The sequence below is a fragment of the Triticum dicoccoides genome, chromosome 6B, assembly GCF_002162155.2.
Source record: "Triticum dicoccoides isolate Atlit2015 ecotype Zavitan chromosome 6B, WEW_v2.0, whole genome shotgun sequence".
NCBI lineage: Eukaryota > Viridiplantae > Streptophyta > Magnoliopsida > Poales > Poaceae > Triticum > Triticum dicoccoides.
The window spans coordinates 507,367,421-507,379,532 of NC_041391.1; positions in this window are offsets into that span (position 1 = coordinate 507,367,421).

Sequence of the window (12,112 nt, forward strand, 5' to 3'; positions counted from 1 at the left end):
GCATTTCTTTTAAAGCCCTTTATGTGGTGTCGCTCAGACGCCCGACTGTGGCATTTCTTTTAAAGCCCTTTATGTGGTGTCGCTCAGACGCCCGAATGTGGCATTTCTTTTAAAGCCCTTTATGTGGTGTCGCTCAGACGCCCGACTGTGGCATTTCTTTTAAAGCCCTTTATGCGGTGTCGCTCAGACGCCCGACTGTGGCATTGCTTGTTATTTGTTTTCATAAATTTTAATACTACCATGTTATTGTATTTTTATAAATAACTTGCTTGCACGCATCAGAGTTTCATTTATCGTTTGTGACTGACGTCATGAGCATAAAATATTTTAGCACATCATTGTTATATTATACCTGTGTTCATAATGTTTGCGAGTACATTCAAAGTACTCACTGGCTTGTCCCTGGCTATTGTCTTGGCCAGATTTTCTTGCTCGGAGAGGAGCTACGCGATGTCAGCCCCGGAACCCGCACAATGGAGATAGTACCTCGCGAAGATAGGAGTTAACCTGGTCAGCTGTTCCCGTGGGAAATGGAGTCCCATAGACACTAATGTCTCACAAACCGCTTCCACCATCAACCACTAGAAACCATTTGTTGTACTCTCAGGCCAGAATGGTCTTGTACTACATATGTTGTATTCTGCTTGGAATTTCTGTATCCAATTGGAGCCTCATCAGCTAACAGTAATCCTGGGGCTGATGAGCACGACGGTCTTTTTCTGGAAATTCATTACCCGGAAAAAAAACGGTCGTGGCATACGGTGGTCAAAATCTTCGGGATATTATATAATGAATTTTTACCGACCAAAAGAAGTATTGTGATGGAAAATAGAGTCCGGAGGGCACACGAGGTGGCCACGAGGCAGGGGGGCGCACCCAGGGGGTAGGGCGCGCTTGATACGTCTCCAACGTATCTATAATTTATGGAGTATTCATGCCATGTTTACAATAATTTTATATGGTTTTAGTATGGTTTGCATGGAACTAACCCGGACTGACGCTGTTTTCAGCAGAACTACCGTGGTGTTGTTTTTTGTGCAGAAATGAAAGTTCTCCAAACACCGTGATACTTTTTGACGATTTTTTATGGACCAGAAGAGAACCATTGCGCCAGAGCAGCACCTGGGGGTGCCCCGAGGGAGCCCCCAGGCGCGCCCTGGTGGGTTGTGCCCACCTTGGTGGCCTCTTGTACCCCTTCTTTGCCCTATAAATTCCCAAATACTTCGAAAACCCTCGGGGAGACCCTAGATCAGAAGTTCCGCCGCCGCAAGCATCTGTAGCTACCGAAAACCAATTGGGACCCCGTTCCGGCACCCTGCCGGAGGGGGAATCATCACCGATGGCCATCTTCATCATCCCGGCGGCCCCCACGATGAGGAGGGAGTAGTCCACCCTCGGGGCTGAGGGTTTGTACCAGTAGCTATGTGTTTAATCTCTCTCTCGCGCGATCTTGAGATGTCAGGATCTTGATGTACCATGGGCTTTGTTAACATAGATGGATCATATGATATTTCTCCCCTCTCTACACTTGTTGTGATGAATTGAGTCTTTATCCTTTGAAGTTTTGTCTTGTCGGATCTAATGTTCAAATCTGAGAACACATGATATATGTCTTGCATATGAATACCCGTGGTGACAATGGGGTATTATTTTGAACCACTTGATATATGTTATGGCATTCAACTTGCGGATTCCCGAGGTGATTTTGGGGTAATCTATGCATTGGGGTTGATGCATGTTTTTATTATATTTTCTCCGATAGAAACTTTGGGGTCTCCTTGTAGTTCTTTGTGTGGACTGAGTATTATGAATGTGAAATTGTTTGATACATATCGTATAATTAACTCATGGTACTCGCGGTGACATTGGGGTATCTAGGTGACATTAGAGTTGGTTGATATGTATCACATGGTGTTATTTTAGTACGAACTCTTGATTAGATTGATCGAAAAGAATAGTTTGCTGTTATTTTAGTACGAACTCTAGGATAGATTGATCGGAAAGAATAGCTTTGAGGTGGTTTCGTACCCTGCAAACAATTTCTATCTTTTGTTCTCCGCTAATAGGAACTCGAGAGTGATTCTTTATTGCACTTTGAGGGATAATCATATGATCCAACTATGTTAGCATTGTTGAGAGATTGCACTAGTGAAAGTATGCACCCTAGGCCTCATTTTCCATCATTGCAATACCGTTTGTGCTCTGTTTAATCATTAATACTACCTTGCTGTTTTTTATTGTTCGCACTACAAAAACTCATATCTACTATCCATACTACACTTTTATCACCATCTTTTCGCCAAACTAGTGCACCTATACAATTTGCTATTGTATTGGGTGTGTTGGGGACACAAGAGATTTCCTGTACTTGATTGCAGGGTTCTTGAGAGAGACTATCTTCATCCTACACCTCCCATGGATTGATAAACCTTAGGTCATCCACTTGAGGGTACTGTCCTACAAAACTCTGCGCTTGGAGGCCCAACATGTGTCTACAAGAATAAAGTTGCGTAGTAGACATCAACGCCCTCCACCCTCGTGGATGCCTCGTGTCTCTTTCGAACTACTTTTAATTTTCCTAAATTTTTAAATATTCCAAAACAAAGAAAAAATGCTATTAAAACAGTTTTGGAGTCGGTTTACTTATCATACCACATACTTATTCCTTTTCGGAGTCTGAAACATTCTGGAAAGTGTCCCTTATGTACTCCTTCGGGGTTACGGTGTTAATAACATTGGTTTCAACATTTATGGGATTACCTAAGTATAATGTTTGATTCTTTGTCCGTTGACCACCTTCGGATTTCTTCCTTCGACGTTGTTGATTTTGATGGCACCGGAACGATAGACCTCCTTGATAATGTAAGGACCTTCCCATTTAGAGAGAAGCTTTCCCGCAAAAAATCTTGAATGAGAGTTGTATAGCAAAACGTAATCGCCTACATTAAACTCACGCTTTTGTATCCTTTTGTCATGCCATTTGACTTTTTCTTTAAAGAACTTGGCATACTCATAGGCTTGGGTTCTCCATTCATAAAGCGAGCTAATGTCAAATAACCTCTTCTCGCCGGCAAGTTTGAAATCATAATTGAGCTCTTTAATAGCCCAATATGCCTTATGTTCTAGTTCGAGAGGTAAGTGACATGCCTTTCCATAAACCATTTTATATGGAGACATACCCATAGGATTTTTATAAGCGGTTCTATAAGCCCATAATGCATCATCAAGTTTCTTGGACAAATTCTTTCTAGATCTATTAACAGACTTTTGCAAAATCAATTTAATCTCTCTATTACTCAATTCTACTTGACCACTAGACCGAGGATGATATGGAGATGCAGTTCTATGATTAACATCATACTCAGCAAGCATTTTACGGAAGCACCATGAATAAAATGTGAACCACCACCAGTCATTAAATATCTAGGGACTCCAAACCTCGAAAAAATAACTTCTTTAAGCATCTTAATTGAAGTGTTATGGTCAGCACTACTAGTTGGAATAGCTTCTACCCACTTAGTAACATAATCAACATCAACTAAAATATGTGTGTACCCATTGGATTAAGGAAAAGGTCCCATATAATCAAAGCCCCAAACATCAAATGGTTCAATAACAAGTGAATAGTTCATAGGCATTTCTTGATGTCTACTAATATTACCAATTCTTTGGCATTCATCACAAGACAAGACAAACTTACGGGCATCTTTAAAAAGAGTAGGCCAATAAAAACCGGATTGCAATACCTTATGTGCAGTTCTATCTCCAGCGTGGTGTCCTTCATAAGCCTTAGAGTGAAACTTGCGTAGGATCTATTCCTGTTCATGCTCAGGTACACAACGTCTAATAACACCATCTACTCCCTCTTTATAAAGGTGTGGGTCATCCCAAAATTAATGTCCTAAATCATAGAAAAACTTTTTCTTTTGCTGGTATGTGAAACTAGGTGGTATAAATTTAGCAACAATGCAATTATCATAATCAGCATACCATGGAGCAGTACGAGAAGCATTTATGACAGCTAATTGTTCATTAGGAAAGCTATCATCAATAGGTAGTGGGTCATCAAGAACATTTTCTAACCTAGACAAGTTGTCTGCAACGGGGTTCTTAGCTCCCTTTCTATCAATAATATGCAAATCAAATTCTTGTAGCAAGAAAAACCCACCTAATAAGCCTAGGTTTAGCATCTTTCTTTTCCATAAGATATTTAATAGCAGCACGATCAGTGTGAACAGTTACTTTGGAATCAACAATATAAAGTCTGAACTTATCACAAGCAAATACAACTGCTAAAAATTCTTTTTCTGTAGTATCATAATTTCTCTGGGCATTGTCTAGAGTTTTACTAGCATATTGGATAACAATTAATTTATTATCAACTCTTTGTTCTAGAACAACACCACCAGCATAATCACTAGCATCACACATAATTTCAACGGGTAAATTACAATCAGGTGGCTGAACAATAGGTGCAGAAATCAAGGCCTTCTTAAGTATTTCAAATGCTTCTACAGAATCATCATAAAAAACAAAAGGAATTTATTTTTGCAAGAGATTAGTGAGAGGCCTAGAAATTTTAGAGAAGTCTTTAATAAACCTCCAATTGAAACCAACATGAGCAAGGAAACTTCGTATACCTCTGATATCTTTAGGACACGGCAATACCTCTTTCAGAAATTTTATGCCCCAAGACAATACCTTCATTAACCATAAAGTGGCACTTCTCCCAATTCAAGCAAGATTAGTTTTTTCGCATCTCTGCAAAATTCGATCAAGGTTGCTTAAGCAATCATCAAAAGAAGTTTCGTAGACGGAGAAATCATCCATGAAAACCTCAACAATCTTTTCACAAAAGTCAGAGAATATAGCAGTCATACACTTTGAAAGGTAGCAGGTGCATTGCATAAACCAAAAGGCATATGTCTATAAGCAAAAGTACTAAAAGGGCAAGTAAAAGTGGTCTTTTCCTGATCCTCTTTCAACATAGGTATTTAAGAGAAACCAGAATAACCATCTAGAAAGCAAAAATGTGTATGCTTGGATAGTCTTTCTAGCATTTGATCAATAAAATGTAGAGGGTAATGATCTTTTCTAGTGGCTTTATTTAATTTGCAGAAATTAATTACCATTCTATAACCTATAACAGTTCTTTGTGGGATCAATTCATTTTATCATTAGGAACAACAGTAATACCTCCCTTCTTAGGGACACAATGAACGGGCCTTACCCACTGACTATCAGCAATAGGCTAAATTATACCTGCCTCCAGAAGCTTTAGTATTTCATTTCTTACCACTTCTTTCATCATAGGATTTAACCATCGTTGGTGACCAACAACTGGTTTAGCATCTTTCCCCAATTTTATTTTGTGCTGACATAGAGTGGGACTAATGCCCTTAAGATCATCAAGAGTGTATCCAATAGCGGCACGGTGCTTCTTCAGAGTTTTCAATAATTTCTCCTCGTCATGCTCGGAAAGGTTAGCACTAATAATAACAGGATATATCTTCTTTTCATCAAGATAAGCATATTTAAGAGTATGAGGTAATTGTTTAAGCTCAAACACAGGATCACCCTTGGGTGGAGGAGGATCTCCGAGAATTTCAACAGGCAAATTGTGTTTCAAAATAGGTCCTTGCTTAAAGAATACTTCATCTATTTCCCTTCTTTCATTCATAAACATATCATTTTCATGGTCTAGAAAATATTGTTCTAAAGGATCATTAGGAGGCACAACAATAGAAGCAAGACCAATAGTTTCTTCCTTATTAGGAAATTCTTTATCATGGGGTTGTCTACGAAATTTAGAGAAATTAAAATCATGAGACATATCCCCTATACCAACAGTAACAATATTTTTCTCGCAGTCTATCTTAGCATTAACAGTATTCAAGAAGGGTCTACCAAATATAATGGGACAAAAGTCATCTTGTGGGGAACCAAGAACAAGAAAATCAGTAGGATATTTAATTTTTCCACACAAGACTTCAACATCTCTAACAATCCCAACTGGTGAAATAGTATCTCTATTGGCAAGCTTAATAGTAACATCAATGCCTTCTATCTCAGCAGGTGCAATATCATGCATAATTTCTTTGTATAAGGAATGAGGAATTGCACTCACACTAGCACCCATATCACATAAGCCATGATAACAATGATCTCCTATTTTAACAGAAACAACAGGCATGCCAACAATAGGTCTATGTTTATCTTTAGTATCGGGTTTAGCAATTCTAGCAGCTTCATCACACAAATAAATGACATGCCCATCAATATTATCGACCAAGAGATCTTTAACCATAGCAATACTAGGTTAAACTTTAATTTGCTCAGGGGGTGTAGGTGTTCTAGTATCTCTTATGAACCACAGTTGAAGCTTTAGCATGATCTTTTATTCTAACAGGGAAAGATGATTTCTCAATATAAGCAGTAGGAACAATATGATCAACATTATAAGTAATAGTTTCTTCTTCAACTTTAATAGGTTCTACTACTTTCACTTCAATGGGAGGATGATATTTAAACCACTTCTCCTTAGGGATATCAACATGAGTAGCAAATGATTCACAAAAAGAAGCTACTATCTCAGAGTCAAGTCCATATTTAGTGCTAAATTCACGAAAAGCATCGGTATCCATAAAAGATTTAACACAACCAAACTTAGGGGTTATACCTGACTCCTTACCTTCATCGAGCTCCCAATCTTCAGAGTTGCATTTAATTCTTTCCAATAAACCCCATTTGAATTCAACTGTCTTCATCATAAAAGAACCAATACAAGAAGTGTCGAGCATGGAGCGATCAGTATGAGAAAGCCGAGCATAAAGGTTTTGCATAATATTTCTCTTGAGAGCTCATGGTTGGGGCATGAATATAACACTGACTCAAGCCTCCCCCAAGCTTGAGCGATACTTTCTCCTTCACGAAGCCAAAAATTATATATATATATATATATAATTCCAATCATGATGAACCAGATGCATAGGATAAAACTTCTGATGAAATTCCAATTTCAATCGGTTGTAGTTCCATGATCCAATATCATCACATAGCCTATACCATGTCAACGCCTTTCCCTTCAAAGATAAAAGGGAAGACCTTCTTCTTGACAACATCCTCGGGCATACCTGCAAGCTTAAATAATCGACAAACTTCATCCATAAAGATTAAGTGCATATCGGGATGTAATGTTCCATCTCCTGTATAGGGATTAGCTAGCAGTTTATCTATCATACCCAAAGGAATTTCAAAGTAAATATTTTCAGTAGGTTCAGTGGGTTGAGGAGAAACTATTGGCTCTTCTGGTAGGGGTGAGGATACCCCGAACAAGCCCCTCAAAGTATTATTTTCCATAGCAATAAGTGACAGTAAATTTCAGCACACTATATAAATGTTTCCTTACCAAATTCCACTTACCAAAGGCGCTTCACTCCCCGACAATGGCGCCAGAAAAGAGTCTTTATGACCCACAAGTATAGGGGATCTATCCTAGTCCTTTTTATAAGTAAGAGTGTCGAACCCAACGAGGAGCAGACAGAAATGACAAGCGGTTTTCAGTAAGATATTCTCTGCAAGCACTGAAATTATCGGTAACAGATAGTTTTCTGATAAGGTAATTTGTAACAGGCGACAAGTAACAAAAGTAACTAAGGTGCAGCAAGGTGGCCCAATCCTTTTTGTAGCAAAGTACAAGCCTGGACAAACTCTTATATAAAGCAAAGTACTCCCGAGGACACATGGGAATTTCTATCAAGCTAGTTTTCATCATGTGCATATGATTCGCGTTCGTTACTTTGATAATTTGATATGTGGGTGGACCGGTGCTTGGGTGTTGTACATACTTGGACAAGCCTCCCACTTATGATTAACCCCTCTCGCAAGCATCCGCTACTATGAAAGAAGAATTAAGGTAAACCTAACCATAGCATGAAACATGTGGATCCAAATCAGCCCCTTACGAAGCAACGCATAAACTAGGGTTTAAGCTTTTGTCACCCTAGCAACCAATCATCTACTTATTACTTCCCAATGCCTTCCCCTAGGCCCAAATCATGGTGAAGTGTCATGTAGTCGACGTTCAGATAATACCACTAGAGGAGAGACATCACACATCTCATCAAAATATCGAACGAATACCAAATTCAGATGATTACTTATAACAAGACTTCTCCCATGTCCTCAGGAACAAATGTAACTTCTCACAAAGCATATTTATGTTCATAATCAGAGGAGTATTAATAAGAATTAAGGATCTGAACATATGATCTTCCACCGAATAAACCAACTAGCATCAACTACATGGAGTAATGAACACTACTAGCAACCCACAGGTACCAATCTGAGGCTTTGAGACAAAGATCGGATATAAAAGATGAACTAGGGTTTGAGAATAGATGGTGCCAGTGAAGACATTGATGGAGATTGACCCCCTCTCGATGAGAGGATCAATGGTGATAACGATGGCGATGATTTCCCCCTCCCGGAGGGATGTTTACCCGGCAGAACAGCTCCACCGGAGCCCTAGATTGGTTCTGCCCAGGTTCCGCCTTGAGACGGCGGCGCTTCATCCCGAAAGCTTCTCTCTGATTTTTTTCCAGGGCAAAAGACACCATATAGAAGAAGATGGGAGTCGGGGGCCTGCCAGGGGGCCCACGAGGCAGGGAGAGTGCCCAGGGGGCTAGGGCGCGCCCTCCACCCTTGTGGCTGACTGGTGGCCCTCTCTGGTGCTTTATTCGCCCAATATTTTTAATATATTCCAAAATTGATCTCTGTGAAGTTTCAGGACTTTTGGAGTTGTGCAGAATAGGCCTCTAATATTTGCTCCTTTTCCAGTCCAGAATTCCAGCTGCTGGCATCCTCCCTCTTCATGTAAACCTTATAAAATTAGAGAGGAAAGGCATACGTATTGTGATATAACATGTAATAACAACCCATAATGCAATAAATAATTATAGAAAAGCATGATGCAAAATGGACGTATCAATATATATCATTGAATTTCTCGCACGACCATTCACATACACATATATATACGATTTGGTACATACAATTTGCAGATCATTACATGGAGGCATTACAGCTTGTAATGGAATTCTCCTTTGGGATCTATGACCCGGTCAAGCAAAAACCCCGCTATTTCCTCTTGAATCGCTCATACACGATCCTCTGGTAGGAGCTGATCCCGCATCTCCCTCATTTTTAAAGAAGGAGATCAGTGTGCATGTATTAGTTGTGTGTGCATATATTAGATAATGATGTAAAATTGTGAATAGTGTTCTGGCAAAACGTACCCATTGGAGTCTATCATTTCTGCTCCTTTCGGACGTCATCATGCGAATGTTCTTGCAAATGTAGTATGCACATAAATTAGTCCCTGACGACTGCTTTAGGGCCTTTACGAGAATAGAATTCAATCAGATAATAATTAATCAAGCATGATAATGGTATTCAAACTAGAATTAAAGAGATGCGCAGACATAGCTAGTAGTACTTAATTACCTTGGGTCACATTCATTTCAGTTGTTGTTTCCATTGGCCTTCAACCTGTTTGATGAACTTTTGCCAAGCCCTGCCCGCCGGCAAAGAAAATGAATAAAGGAGTTATTAATTAGTTGATATCAGGAAATGAACTAAAGAGGCCGACATATAGTTTGATAATGATTGAAATTACATGTTGACCATCCCCTTCACGATTTAGTAGTCATTAACCTCTTTAAGTAGTGAGTCCAGTACTTGAACTTTTCCCTCGTCAACTTCAATTATTAGTAGGATCTAGTGAAAACTGCATGCGCACACGTTTGTATAATTAAGCGGGCATATGCATAACTCATCAACTACACTTATTAACATCTAGTAAGAAAAAACAGAATTTGTAGTACAAGACAATGTCACTCACTCGAAGTTGTAAGGAAGTAGTATTTCTGGTTGGCTATTTAGTCGCACCAAGAACTCTAGAAAGCTTTTCTCTGTGTCTTTTTGATCCCATTCATGTGACCATGTCTCTTGATTAATGGTATTTGGGTCAATGAACCCAATGCCATAGCGTCCAGCTCTTTTCATTTCATACATCTTCATTCTGCATAATACCACAGAAAAGAATATATAGTGAGCATAATTACAGGTAATGAATAAGCACTACAGCTAGTTAGAGACTTAAATTACAGAAAGAAATCACTTATAGACAATAGCAATTGGCGATAGTTTTGTCGAGTTCGTCTTGATTGAGTAACTGAAAAATTTCTTCAAACTCAACCCAGAACTCTTTTTTATGGTAGTAATACTCTGCCTCGACGTTCACCACGAGGGGCTCTCGATTGGTAGTCTTCGCTTCTCTCTGGTACCATTGATGCAATTCATACATTCTCGTTGATAGAACCGGAACCTGCTCAGGCTTGGCCATAGGTTGGTCGCGGACATATTTCCATTCACGTGTAATCCAGTCATCAGGCTGCTCCGGGTGTTTGAAGCGTAGAATATTCTTGTGTTCCTTGATATATAGAGCCACCAAGGAGCAATTTTGTAGAATTGTGTAGTGTGCTTCAGTGAGAGAATGCCCGTCCATACATATTATTGTTTCAGTCCTAGAGTGCCTTTTCCACCCAGTCTGGCCTCATGCCGCGATTCAGGAACACCAATCGGCTTAACGTTAGGAATAAAGTCAACACAAAACTCAATGACCTCCTAATTTTCATGGCCCTTGGAGATGCTTCCTTTTGGCCTAGCATGGTTATGAACATATTTCTTTAAGACTCCCATGAATCTTCAAAGGAAACATATTGTGTAGAAATACAGGACCCAGAATGGCAATCTCTTCGTCTAGGTGAACTAGGACGTGCGTCATCATATTGAAGAAGGATAGTGGGAACACCAACTCGAAACTGACAAGACATTGCGCCAAATCATTCTCTAACTTTGGGATAAATTTTTGGATCGATTACCTTCTAAGAGATTGCATTGAGGAATGCACATAGCTTCACAATGGCTAATCGAACATTTTCCGATAGAAGCCCCCTCAATGCAACCGGAAGCAGTTGCGCCATAATCACGTGGCAGTCATGAGACTTTAGGTTCTAAAACTTTTTCTCTGCCATATTTATTATTCCCTTTATATTCCACGAGAAGTCAGACCAGACCTTCATACTGAGCAGGAATTCAAAGAAGATTTATTTCTCTTCTTTGGTAAGAGCGTAGCTGGCACGACCTTGATGTATGTCATCTCCGTTCATACATTGTTGGTCCTCCCGTACCTCTGGTGTATCTTTTGTCTTCCCATACACCCCCAATAAGTCTAGCAGGTTCACGCAAAGATTCTTCGCCACGTGCATCACGTCGATTGCAGAGCGGACCTCTAGGTCTTTCCAATCGGATAGGTCCCAAAATATAGATTTCTTCTTCCACATGGGTGCGCGTCCGTCAGCGTCATTCAGAACAGATTTGTAACGCCCCGGATCCGATGCGCCAGGTGTCTGCCAGTTATTCGTCGTTGTTGCCATGTCATTTGCTTGCGTGTTGCATTTTGCCATGTCATCATGTGCATTTCATTTTGCATACGTGTTCGTCTCATGCATCCGAGCCTTTTCCCCGTTGTCCGTTTTGCAATCCAGCGCTCTTATGCTCTCCGGCGTTCCCCTTTTCTCTCCTGTTGTGAGTGGGTGTTAAACTTTCTCGGAATGGACCGAGGCTTGCCATGTGGCCTTGGTATAGCACCGGTAGACCGCCTGTCAAGTTTCGTGCCATTTGGAGGTCGTTTGGTACTCCAACGGTTAACCGGGTAACCGCAAAAGTCTCTTTCTCTTTGCAGCCCAACACCCCTTCCAAACTGGCCCAAAACCCACCTAACTCCCCTCCACGCTCTCGGTCGTTCGATCATGATCGCGTGGCCGAAAACCGCTCCTCATTTGGACTCTCCTAGCTCCCTCTACCTATATATAAGCCCCTCCCCCGAAAATTCCGCAGTCCAAACCCCCAAAACCCTAAAAATCGTCCTCCGCCGCGCCGGACACGTCCGCGCCGCCCCGCCCATCCAATCCCACCGTGCCACGTGGCCTCTCCGCCGCCAGCCACCACGCCCCGCCGCCGCGGCCCGCCGGGCCCAGGCGCGGCCCGC